Raw genomic sequence first — 13,062 nt, 5'->3', positions numbered from 1 at the left:
CATTCACAATGAAAAATAAGCAAAAGAAGCTAAAAAATCAACAACTCTTCTCAGATATATCAGAGAACTGAGGTCACCTCAAAGTCAGAGAGACAGGTGGATATAGAGCATCACAACTTAGGTAAATGGAAACCTCCACAGGAACTGGTGCCAGGGTAGGAGAACCTAAATTATAAGCAAAGAGTAACTCAAAGCTTGCTACGGACAAGCTTGAGAGTTAAAAACCCTACCCAGTCTTAAGAGGACTCCATATTTTCATGGTTTTTACCTCCAGGGACCCTATTAAGGGTCACACAGTGAAGATCAGAGGAAAAAAAAAAACCTTCTGCTTCCAGCGAGGGGAGAGGAACTGTCATCTGCCATACAACCAGAGCATTTTGTTCTTCTTACAAGGTTTACCCTCTAGAAACTACTTTACTGGAGCTAATCAACTTAGGGCAAAGTCCCTACCCAATTCTCGCTCCTTCTAGATTTCCTAGGTCATCTAAGAGTGGGGGAAACAAAAGACAATTAAACAGAAGCAGGTGCGAAGGTCATAAACAAGGGGCAAGCTCACTAAAAGACTGAAACCTATTCCTAGGAAGACGAAAGGTGCCCCCTCCCTCCACACCTAACCACCACCACAATAGTGCCCCTGTATAATAATAGGAGACTACAACAGAAAGAACTCTACATCTTAAACCTTATTTAGGGAGTCTCTAGGGAAGTAGAAATCCAAATATGAAGAGACAAAAACAAAATCACTAACAGAAGTTTCACCTCTGACATATAAAACCATAGCCAATAGTAAAACAGCTTAATCCCTCTCCAGGTAAAGAGAAAACTTCCCACTACAAGTCTATCTACCTCAGTTACGTTTCCCCAGGGTATCACATCTGGTTTCCAAAAACTAAATTATAAACTATACTAAAACACCCAAAGCTAATGAAGAGACAGAGTCAAATATGGAAGGAATCTTGGAATTATCAGAAGACCAATTTAAAATAAATTTACTTAATATGATAAGGACTGTAATGGAAAAAGTGAATGACATGAAAAAAGAGAGATGGAAAGTCTAAGAATCAACAGGAAATGCTAAAAATTAAAAACTGCAGTGCAAATGGGGGTCTGCGCTGTGGCACAGCAGGTAAAGCTGCCGCCAGGGTCTCCTGGCTCCTGGCTTCGGATAGGCCCAGCTCTGGCCACTGTGGCCATTTAGGGAATGAACCGGCACATGGAAGATCTCTCTCTGCATCTGCCTCTGCCTCTCTGTAACTCTGCCTTTCAAAGGAATGAAAAAAAAAAAAAAAAACCTGCAAGGCAAATGAAGGATGCCTTTGATGGACTCATCAACAGAAGACTCAGCAGAAAGAAATAATCAACAAACTTGAAGAAATATCAACAGAAACTTCAAAAACATGCAAAGAGAAAGAACAGAGTATCTCAGAATTGTGGGACAATTACAAAAGATGTAAGGCATACGTAAAAACACTAGGAGAGAGGCTGTCACTGTTATGCAGCCACTGAGCTAAGCAGGTGCCTGCAATGCTGACATCCCATATGAACACCACTTCAAGTCCCAGCTGCTGCGCTTGTGATCCAGCTGCCTGCTAATGTGCCTGGGAAAGCAGTGGAAGATAAGTCAAGTTCTGGGGTTCCTGCTACCCACATGGGAGTCTCTCAGATGGAGGTTTGGGCTCCTAGCTTTAGTCTGGTCCAGCCCCCAGCCATTGCAGCCATTTAGGGAGTGAACCAGCAGATGGAAGACATGTCTATCATTCTGCCTTTCAAATAAATAAATAAATGTCTAAAAAAAACTAGAAAAAAGATTAGATTAATATGAAGGAATAATGACTGAAAATGTCCCCCAAATCAATGATATATACCAAACCATAGGTTCAAGATGCTTGTTAAGGAGGATAAATATTTTTTAAAAATCGACATTTAGGAATACCATATCAAACTACAGAAAACCAAAGGAAAAAATCTAGAGAAAAATCCAGGTGTAAAAAAAAGTAAGGATAGAATTACAACAGATTTCTCTTTGGAAATTATCTCTTCAAGGGCAGATGTTTGGCATGGTAGCTAAGATACCGCTTGGGACAACTGCACCTCACATCAGGGTGCCTAGTTTAATCCCAGCTCTCCTTCCAATTCCAGCTTCCTGTTAATGTGGCTGATCATGACTCAAGTGCTTGGGTCCCTGCCACTCACATAGAGACCCAGATAGAGTTCTGGAATGTGGGTATTAATTTCAGATAAAAACAATACAATGATGCAAAGACTGCCTTTTTAATAACTGACACAGAAACAACTACACATGCTAAAAGAAGAATCTTCAACTTTACAAAAAAGTTGGGAAGGGGAGGGGAGGGGAGGGGAGGGAAGGGAAGGGGAGGGGAGGGGAAGGGAACAGGAGGGAAGGGGAGGGGAAGGGAGGGGGAGGTGAAGGGGAGGGGAGGGGAGGGGAAGAGAAGGGAGGTGAAGGGAGGGGAAAGGAGGGGAAGGGAAGGGGAGGGGAGGGGAGGTGAAGGGAGGGGAAAGGAGGGGAAGGGAAAGGGAGGGGAGAGGAGGGGAGGGGAGGGGAGAGAGAATCTTCTATCCACTGCTTCACTTCCCAAATGCCCACAACAGCTGGGGCTGGGCCAGGCTAAAGGCAGGAACCCAGAACTCAATCCACATCTCCCACAGGAGTGTCATGGACCCATGTACTTGAGCCTTTACCTGCTGCCTCCCAAACCTGCATTAGGAGGAAGGTGGAGTTGGAAGTAGAGCTTGGATTCAAACCTAAGCACTCCAATATGGGATGAAGGCATCCCATGGGGTATCATAATTACTGCACCAAACACCCACTCCAGAGATAGCTTTTTAGATACTATATCAAAAGCACAATACATGAAAAAAAAGATTGATAAAATGGACTTCATTTAATTTAAAACTTCTGCTCTGCAAAAGTCACTTTTAAAGGAACAATTTATTTGGCAGAGTTACAGAGAGAGGAAGAGATTGAGAGAAATCTTCCATCCCCTGGTGCACTCCCCAAATGGCCACAACAGCCAGGGCATGGCCAGGCCAAGGTCAGGAGCCTGGAACTCCATTTGAGTCTCCCACATGGGTGGCAAGGTCCTACATACTTAGGCTGCCTTCCATTGCCTTCTCAGGCACATTAGTTCAGAAGTAGAGCAGCCAGGATTCAAACAGGCACACATGTGGGATGTCAGCATTGCAGGCGGCAGCTTAACTCACTATGTCACAACACTGGCCCCAAAAGCCATTTTTTAATACAATGAAAAAAAAACATATCACATACTAGGAAAAAATATTCACAAAAGACATATCTGATAAAGGACTGGCACCCAAAACACATAAGGAATTCGTAAAACTCAATAATAAGAAACATAACCCAGTTAACAAATAGGCAAAAGGCCTAAACAGACATATCACCAAGTAAAATATACAGGCGGCAAAGAAGCACATGAAAAGATTCCCAACATCATGTGTCATTAGGGAACTGAAACTTAGTAAGATACTAATATATGCTTATTAGAATGGCCCAAATCCAAAACACTGACAATATCAAATGGTGGCAAGGACATAGAGCAACAGGAACTCTCACTGACAACCAGTGGAAAAGCAAATGTTGGTTGCTTTGGAAGAGTTTGGTAGTTTTATTTTTTTTTTTAACAAGACTAAACACAGTCTTACCATATGATCCAGAAATTGTGTTCCTAGTATTTACCCAAATGAGTTCAGAATTTACAGCCACAAAAAATCCTACACATGATATTTATAGCACCTTTATTCATAATTGTCAAAACTTGGAAGCAACCAAGCTGCCCTTCAGTAGAAGAATGGATAAACTGTGGTACATCCAGACAATGGAAGATTATTCAGTGATAAATGAGCTATCAAGCCAGGAAAAAATATGGAGGAGCCTTAGATGCATATTATCAAGTTAATGAAGCCATTCTACAGAGGCTTACATGCTCTATGATTCCAACTACATGACATTCTGGAAAATACAATAAGATGATGAGTGGTTGCCAGGGGTTTAAGTTGGGGGTGGAGGGATGGACAGGCAGAGGACAAAGGATCTTCAGGGCAGTGGCACTACTCTGAATGAGACCATGATGGTGAATATAGGTCTTATACATTTGTGAAAACCCAGAGAATACAAAACACAGAAAGCGAACCACAATATAAATTATGAATTTCATTAATAATAATGTATCAGTATTGGCCCACCTTTTATCACAAGTGTACAACACTGATGCGTGATATTAAGCATAGAAACTAGAGTGGAGAGTGCATACAAACTGTGTACTTTCAACTCGATCTTTCTGTAAACCTAAAAGTGCTCAAAAAATTAAGTCTGTTAATTAGAAAAAATAATTAAAGAACTGAAAGGGTCATTTACATATAAGGAAATTCGGATGCTACAAAACCATCTTGTATGAAGTAGCATGTCTCTGATAAAGAAGAGAAATCTAGGAGCCGGTGCTGTGGTATAGCAGGTTAAGCCTCCGCCTGCAGTGTCGGCATCTTGTATGGGCACCAATTCAAGTCCAGACTGTTCTAATTCCGATCCAACTCCTTGCTAATGGCCTAGGAAATATGGCCCAAGTTCTTGGGCCCCTACACCCACGTGGGAGACCCGGAAGAAGTTCCTGACTCCTGGCTTTGGATCAGCCCAGCTTCTGCCCTTGGGGCCATTTGGGGAGTGAACCAACAGATGGAAGACCTCTCTCTCTGTTTCTCCCCCTCTCTGTAATTCTGCCTTTCAAATAAATAAATCATTTTTTAAAAAAAGAAGAGAAATATAAAGTTAGTTAAACCAATAGTTCTCAAACCTCATCACCTGGAGGGCTTATTTTTTTTTTAACTTTTATTTAATGAATATAAACTTCCTAAGTACAGCTTATGGATTACAATGGCTCCCCACCCCGGCCCCGATAACTTCCCTCCCACCCACAACCCTCCCATCTCCCACTCCCTCTCCCATTCCATTCGCATTAAGATTCATTTTCAATTATCTTTATGTACAGAAGATCAATTTAGCATGTATTAAGTAAAGATTTCAACAGTTTGCACCCACACAGAAACACAAAGTGTAAAGTACTGTTTGAGTACTAGTTATAGCATTAATTCACATTGAACAACACATTAAGGACAGAGATCCTACATGAGGAGTAAGTGCACAGTGACTCCTGTTGTTGACTTAACAAATTGACACTCTTGTTAATGGTGTCAGTAATCACCCTAGGCTCTTGTCATGAGTTGCCAAGGCTATGGAGGCCTTTTGAGTTCGCCGACTCTGTTCTTATTTAGACAAGGTCATAGTCAAAGTAGAGGTTCCCCCCTTCAGAGAAAGGTACCTCCTTCTTTGATGACCTGTTCTTTACCTGGAGGGCTTATTGAAACTCAGATTGTACTGGCTTTCTTGGGGCTGGCGCTGTGGTGTAGTGGGTAGGGCTGCTGCCTGCAGTGCTGGCATCCCATGTGGGCGCCGGTTCGAATCCCAGCTGCTCCACTTCCAATCCAGCTCTCTGCCATGGCCTGGGAAAGCAGTGAAAAATGGCCCCAAGTCCTTGGGCCCCTGCACCCATGTGGGAAGACCCGGAGGAAGCTCCTGGCTCCTGGTTTCAGATGGGTGCAGTTCCGGCCATTGCAGCCAATTGGGGAGTGAACCAGTGGATGGAAGACCTCTCTCTCTCTCTCTATCTCTCTCGGCCTCTCCTTCTCTCTCTGTGCAACTGTGACTTTCAAATAAACAAATAAATCATAAAAAAAAAGAGGTCTGGAGCAAGACCTGAGAATCTGCATTTCTAACAAGGTCCCAGAGGATGCTAATGCTGCTAGTTGTGGACAGCAAGAGAAAAATAAGAGTAAGGCTGAGTAGTAACAAAATGGGATCTGGGGGTACATGAAGTAAGGAGCACATAATAAATAACCTGAATTGTGTGGCAGAGTATATTGGGAAAAGTTGGAAGAGAAGGATCAAGAATCTGAATTTATAAGTGATGACTCTTTAAGAACTTAAGAAAGAAGTCTGAAATGTGGCATCTGTATCCCACTACTATTTATAATTCTGTATTGTTATTGACTATCTGAATATTTTTAAAAGATTTATTTATTCATTTTGAAAGAGTTACTGAAAGAGAGAGAGGGCAAGAGATCCATCTTCCATCTGCTAGTTCACTCCCCAGAGTAACATTAGTAGGGAGCTGGATGAGAAGCGGAGTATCCAGGATTGAAACTGGCATTGTGGGTGGCAGCTTAACTCACTGAGAAAGAATGCCAGCTCCCCCAATTTTGTTTTTAAAGAAGATTCGGGCAAGCATTGTGGCATAGTGGGTAGAGCCATCACCTGGAACACCAGTACCCCTCATGAGTGCCAGTTCACATCTCAACAGCCCCACTTCTGATCCAGCTCCCTGCTAATGGCCTGGGAAAAGCAGTGGAAGATGGCCCAAGTGTTGGGGTTTCTTCCACCACATGGGAGACCTGGATGAGGCTCCTGGCTTCGGCCTGGCCCAGTGCTGGCTGTTGTGGTCATCTGGAGATTGAACTATATATATATATATATATATATATATATATATATATATATATATATATATCTTTCTCTCTATCTCTTCCTCCCTCCCTTCTTCTCTCTTTGTAACTCTGACTTTCAAAATCAATAAATAAATCTTGAGAAAAAAGGTTCATCTTTTTATGCACAGGGAGGAATAGGGAAGGACTCATTTTCTTGCACATTGATGATGTAGACTCAATAATACTAAAGATTAGGCTCACACAAACCCACTTGACAGTAAGGTCACTTGCATTCATGACATCCAGATGGCATTTAACAAATATTTATCAAATAAAAAAGTGAATGGGGACAGGCATTTTGGCACAGATGCTACTTGGGATATCTACATCTCATCTTGGAGTGGCTGGGTTTGAGTCTTGGCCATGCTTCTGATTCCAGTTTCCCACTGGAATGTGCATCCTGGGAAGTAGCAAGTGATGGCTCCAGTACTTGGGTCCCTATCACCCATGTGGGAGACCTGGATTTAGCCCTGGGATCCTGCCTTTAGCCTGGCCCAGCCCTGATTATTGTGTACATTTGGGGAATAAGCCGGTGGTTGGAAGATCTCTTTTTGTCTCTGTCTGTTTGCCTTTCAAGTAAAATAAAATAAATTAAATTAAAAAGTAAACAAATGGGAAAAAAGGGCAATCTAAGGGCACCTGCACTTGTCTAGGTAAGACAAGGCTCGTGTTCTGAGAATTCTTGCAGTGGCACATTGCATTGAGAAAGCACTCAGGCTCCAACAGCATGTATTGGAGAAGGAGGAGAAATCAGATCACAGGGCACCAGTACTCACTCCCAGATGAGAGAGACAGACAGAGACACAGAGACTGACAGAGAAAGAGAGACCAGGAGAGACAGAGACAGACACATATACAGTGTTTGGCTATAGTAAGGTAATATGCAGATGTAAGCTGTACTCATTTCCACATAGTGTGGTGTGCATATAAGATCAGCACTAAGAAGGGCCCCCTGATGTTCATCCCCTCTCTGATTGTAGGCAGGCATTGAAAGGCAGTTCCCAGTCCTGTGTGGAAGTCCCGGGAGACACCGGGCAGCTTCTAAGCTCAGACTTGTATACATCTTGCAAGTGCGAAGCTTCTCCACAAACGTGTGCATCATCCTGTCCTCAGAGGGGATGGGACAAGGAAAGCAGGAAGGCTCATTCTTTGTCTCCTTCATCATTTGTGCACATCTATATACTGTGGATCCTAATGAAGTTCATTGTCTTAAAGGTGCCCATCAGAGAACACAATCGGTGATTCTGCCTGTCTTTCCCATCACTGCATCCACAACACTGAGCACTGTGCCTGACATGAAGTAGAAACTCAAAGACATATTAGGGAAGATGAGAAAGGAGTAATGGCACTTGGTCCTTCTACAGGTAGGCAAGGCTCCCTCTCACTGACTCTTTGGCAAGAGACACTGCATTCACATCTAGGCTTGAAAGAAGAGAGCGGATTGGAAGGCTCTTGTTCCTATCGTGTGTGGATGGCAGGAGGGGGATATGGAGAAATCTCACTCTTGCACACTCTGTGCATCTGCGCACATTCTCTAGTGATGGCATCCATTCTAGTACACAGACAAGTCCATCACTGCCTGAAATCCCAAAGTATTTGGTCCCATGCCTCAGCAAATGCACCTGTTATCCAGAGACTATTTATTACAAGGGAGGGAGGGGTGAGGTATAGGCCCTGTCCTTCTTGATGCAGTCAAGCTCACCCTCTCTGAATCCTTGCCCAGGTGCATTGCATTGAGATAGCACTAGCACCCAGATAGCAAGGATTAGAGAGGGGGAGCAGAGCAGAAGGCTCAGGCCCCCTACGGTGCCCCATGTGGAGAAGGTTCTCTGTTACTTAGGTCTGCGTGAGAGCAGGAATGAGAAGCCTTGTACTTCGTGTGTGTTGGGAGAGGATGTCAATAAGAAGTTCCATTGTGTGGTCCACCACACGCTCAGCACTGGCAGGAATATTAGGTGACAACGAAATCCACTCTCTTCCCTATCTTCTTGAAGATAAGGTCCATCTTGTGTACTACCACATGCCCATGGCCTTGGCAGTACAGCGTCAGCACATCCTAAGTGCTCAGTCAGTGCTTGTGGAAGGGAGGGGAGAGGAGAGGAAGGAAGGAGGAAGTGGTGATTCACAGCCACTTTGTCTTTGTACATGCAGAGAAGCGTCCGAGAGTAGGGACTGCGCTGAGACAGCACCTACATGTGGTGGCAAGGATATGAGAGTGAGAGCAGCGCAGGCTCAGGATGTGCACACCACACTCACGGGTGTGGGCACTCATGTCTGTGTGTGGGGATAAAGAGAAGCCTGATTTCAGGCACCCTGAGCTCCTGTGGACACAGGAAGTGAACTGCTGTGAGGAAGTTTAGTTTCTGTGAGCCTACTAGACAGTAAGACTGGCATTTCTGACCAGTTAGTTCACCATGGCACCCCCTGTTTACAGCAGAAGCTCAGGGAATTTGTTAAAGGGATAGATGAACAAATGTGTGGATTGATGGACCCAAAAATGTCCACACAGACAACTAACTAAAAGAATGAGCAGGAGCCAGTACTGTATGGCACAGCAGATTAAGCCATCACTTAGTAATGCCAACATCCTATTTAGGAGTGTCAGTTCAGGTCCTAGATGCTCTGCTTCTGATTCAGCTTCCCACTTATGTGTCTGAGAAGGTGGTGGATGATTACCCAAGTACTTGGGCCCCTGCCACCCATGTCAGAGATCTGGACAGAATTCATGGCTCCTGGCTTTGGCCTGGCACAGCCCTGGCTGTTGTGGCCATTTGGGAAGTAAACCAGTGGATGGAGAAGCTGTCTCTCTCTGTGTTTCTCCCTCTCTCTCTTTCAAACAACCAACCAAATATTAAAAAAAAAAAAGAATGAGCAAGGGGTCCAGCACTGTGGTGTAGTGGGTAAAGCCGCTGTCTGCAGTGCCAGCATCCCATATGAGTGCCAGTTTGAGTCCTGGCTGCTCCACTTCCAATGTAGCTCTCTGCTGTGGCCTGGGAAAGCAGCAGAAGATGGCCCAAGTCCTTGGGCCCCTGCACCCATGTGGGAAACCTGGAAGAAGCTCCTGGCTCCTGGCTTTGGATCACCCAGCTCCAGCTGTTGTGGTCACTTGGGGAGTGAACTGAAGGATGGAAGATTTCTTTCTCTCTCTGCATCTGCCTCTCTGTAACTCTGCCTTTCAAATAAATAAATAAATCTTTTTAAAAAGTTAAGAATAAAAGAATGAGTAAATGAAAGAGCAGTGCTATAAAGGCTCTGTCCTGTGCTCTCATATCTTTGCATACTGGTCACACCGACTAACTGACTATACAGCATTCATGCCTAGGCTAAAAACAAAGGTGAGCGCAAGCAAAACACATCCGCACACCAGGCATGCATTTGGAACACAAGGAAGTCCATTGCTCCTGCAGACAAATCCGCACTAACAAGACAGGAAGTACTGGAGAGAGAGAGAGAGAGAGAGAGAGAGAGAGAGAGACAGAGAGAGATGCTGTCTCTTATTCAGCAGGGTACTCCCAGCATAGCACATAGCCCAGCAGAGTGAGCAATAAATATGCTCTGACTGAATTGCTTGGCAGAAGCTTCGTGATGACAAGGCTCACCCTCCTGCAATCCATGCACACAGGAGGTGTTTTGAGAATTTACAACTCCGATATGCAATGGGTACAGGAGAAGGAGCAGTTCATTCTTCTGCACATCATGTGCCTGTGCGTGTGTGTGTGTGTATGAGAGAGAGAGAGAGAGAGAGAGAAAGAGAGAGAGAGATTAAAGAGTCAGATACATGCTCTGAAAAGCAGTGCTAAAGATCTCCCCCAATGAAGTCATCGTTCACATCACTTCCTGTGCTCAAAAGGTGTGGTTGTGGGGAAACACGAGACAGTACAATGAGATCTTCTCTGCCACAGCCTTCATGGACTCCGAAGCAGGGATATACGTGAGAAATAGGGTGGTCATTCCCTTCTTCCTCTTCACCTGACTAGCTAATCACTATGTCGCCAGCACTGACACCAAGTCAGTGATCCTCAAACTGGAGTGGATATCAGAATCAGTTGGAAAGGCTTGTTGAACTGCAGATCGCTGTGGTTTATGATTTAGTAGGTCAAGGGTGGGGCCCAAGAATGTGCACTTTGACCAAGTTCCCAGGTGATACCGCTGCTGCTCCAGGGACTGCACTTTGACAATCAGTGCTCTAAATGGACAACATTAGGACAAAGTGGGGGGGGGGGGGTAGGTGAATAAAAGGCTCTGCGTCTTCAGAACTACTGTGTACATGTGTGTGCATGTGTGCACAAGAATCAGCACTCCCCTGCTCATAGGTGATCTGCCTGTGATCACACAAAGGCAAAGCGTCTTTTCTGCATAGGCCTGAGTAAGATGGGGGAAAAAAAACAGGGGCCACTTTCCTTCAAGCTCTGGCTATGGAAGGAACATGTAGAAAGCTCATTGCCTTGCACACCACACACGAATGAGATTGCACTGCTAATGATGCTCATTATCCTATGCACACTGTGGGCGCAGCTGCATGAAAGTGGGGAGGGATGCCTTCTCTGTTTCTAGATTTGAGCACTCAGTGTGACAGTGGGCAATGAAAGCTCACCCCCTGGCACATGAATATGCATGGATAATGAGGGAGGGGAAGTTTATTATCTTAAACATGCCCACTAGACATGTGAGGATAGGATCCATTTCCATTTTGTTTACTCTGCCTCTCCACAACAGGTGTACCACAGGGGATCCATCCCTATTTGTGAAAAGCAAGAATGAATGGAGGATGGAGGTGTGGACAGGTGCTCTGTGGTTCACATGGAAGAGGCTGAACCTTTGAATGCCTGCCCAGGTGCCCTGCACTCACACAGTGCTTACACCCATATACTAGGCTTTGAGGGGGGGAGGGGTAGGACTGAAGGCTTAGGCACCTATAAATTTTGGTTCTTTTTTTTTAGCTTTTGCTTTTTACAAGGAAGGCTCACTATTTTGAGTACAGTTTGTTCACACATGAATGGAAAGCAGAAGAAGGAAAAAAGCAGTAAGACAACTTCTTGTTGTTTAAGCTCTACCCATGGGATGGTCAAGGAGGCTCACTGGTTTGCATGCAGGGAATAGGAAAGGGACAACACAGAGGTCCTGACTCCAGCCTTCCCTGTCAGTGGGCTTCTCTGCATGTGGGTCCATGGCTCTGGGTATATGGTGGGGTTGAGAAATCACACTCAAGCTCAAGCAGCACATATTCATGAACCCAGACTGGGTAACAAAGAACACACAGATCGACTTCACTCTTCCAAACAGCAGCCTATTAATCCTCAGTATCTGTGGATCACAGCATGTTTATTGCTCCGCCCTACTAGAATGCAGCATCGCAACCTTGTCTGTTCAGACCCCCGCAATATCTTCAGTGACCAACCAAGTACCTGGCACTTAGTTGGCACTTGAATGTCTGTGGAAGGAGAGGAAAGGAGGAGGAGTTGATGTGCAGTTGATGTCCTTTTAAGTATAGACGAAGCCCCTTCCCTTGGAGTCCTTCAATAGGTACAGGACAGTGCTGGCACCTTGGCTGAAGGAATGTGAAGGATGCACCAGGTCAGAAGTCCACTCTGCAGGTCAACGTCAGCATGACTGAGACAGGTCAGGCCCCTTCTCCTGCAGAGTGCATTGACAAGGGATTGCACTTGAGGTTTGGGAGATTCTCCCACACACAACTGTGTAAGACCAGACGGTGTGTGTGCACACACACATGCACAGTTGAGTGAGAGTGTATATCAAGTCCCATCTGCAGCACCCTCCACCCTTATGACATGCCAGCATAATGAATGAGGAGTCCATTCTCCCTGCTGGACTGTAAGCTCCATGAAGTACAGACCATATGTGTCTCCTTCTCTTGGGGGCCAACTGCCCAGTATAGTGCCTGCAATACAGTAGACACACAATAAATGGTCAGAGCAGAGATGGGAGGTGTGGGGTCAGTGTCCCAGCACAGTGGGTTAGGCTGCCACCTGCAATGCTGGCATCCCCTATGAGCACCAATTTGAGTCCCAGCTGTTCCACTTCCAATCCAGCTCTCCCTACCTAATACTCCTGGGAAATCAGCAGAAGATGGCACAAGTCCTTGGGCCCCTGCCTCCCAAGTGGGAGACCTGCATGGAGTGCCAGACTCCTGGCTTCAGCCTGGCCCTGCCTGGCTGTTGCAGCCATTTGGGGAGTGAATCAGTGAGTGGAAGATCTTTCTCCACCTTTCCCTTTCTCTGTAACTCCACCTGTCAAATAAATAAATAAATCTTTAAAAAGATGGAAGGTGAATACAGAGGTGCTCTTGTCCTATGTGAAGATGATACTCCCCCTCGTGGAATCCTTGCCCAGGTGCACTGCATTCAGACAGCACTCTCACCCAGGTAGCAAGGATTAGAGAGGGGGAGCCATAACAGGAGAGTCCAGCATCTGTACACACCTGGTTATGTGAATTGCACAGGGGGGTGGACCGCTTTCACTCAGGGC

The 13,062-nt window shown here is 45.2% G+C and overlaps 1 protein-coding gene and 2 non-coding genes across 3 annotated transcripts in view; all 3 read right to left on the bottom strand.

Moving 5' to 3' along the window:
* Positions 1 to 13,062, bottom strand: part of CLCN5 (chloride voltage-gated channel 5) — a 176,531-nt gene that overhangs the window by 67,941 nt on the left and 95,528 nt on the right. The window lies entirely within an intron of this gene.
* Positions 8,285 to 8,343, bottom strand: MIR502A (microRNA mir-502a). Its single transcript, NR_162666.1, has one exon. It is a non-coding gene; the product is annotated as a microRNA mir-502a (primary transcript).
* On the bottom strand, positions 10,181 to 10,239 carry MIR660 (microRNA mir-660). The gene has a single exon (NR_162694.1). It is a non-coding gene; the product is annotated as a microRNA mir-660 (primary transcript).

This window comes from Oryctolagus cuniculus, chromosome X (assembly GCF_964237555.1).
Source record: "Oryctolagus cuniculus chromosome X, mOryCun1.1, whole genome shotgun sequence".
NCBI lineage: Eukaryota > Metazoa > Chordata > Mammalia > Lagomorpha > Leporidae > Oryctolagus > Oryctolagus cuniculus.
Note: the sequence above shows the minus strand (reverse complement) of the source record. Positions and strands in the feature narration are given on the sequence as shown.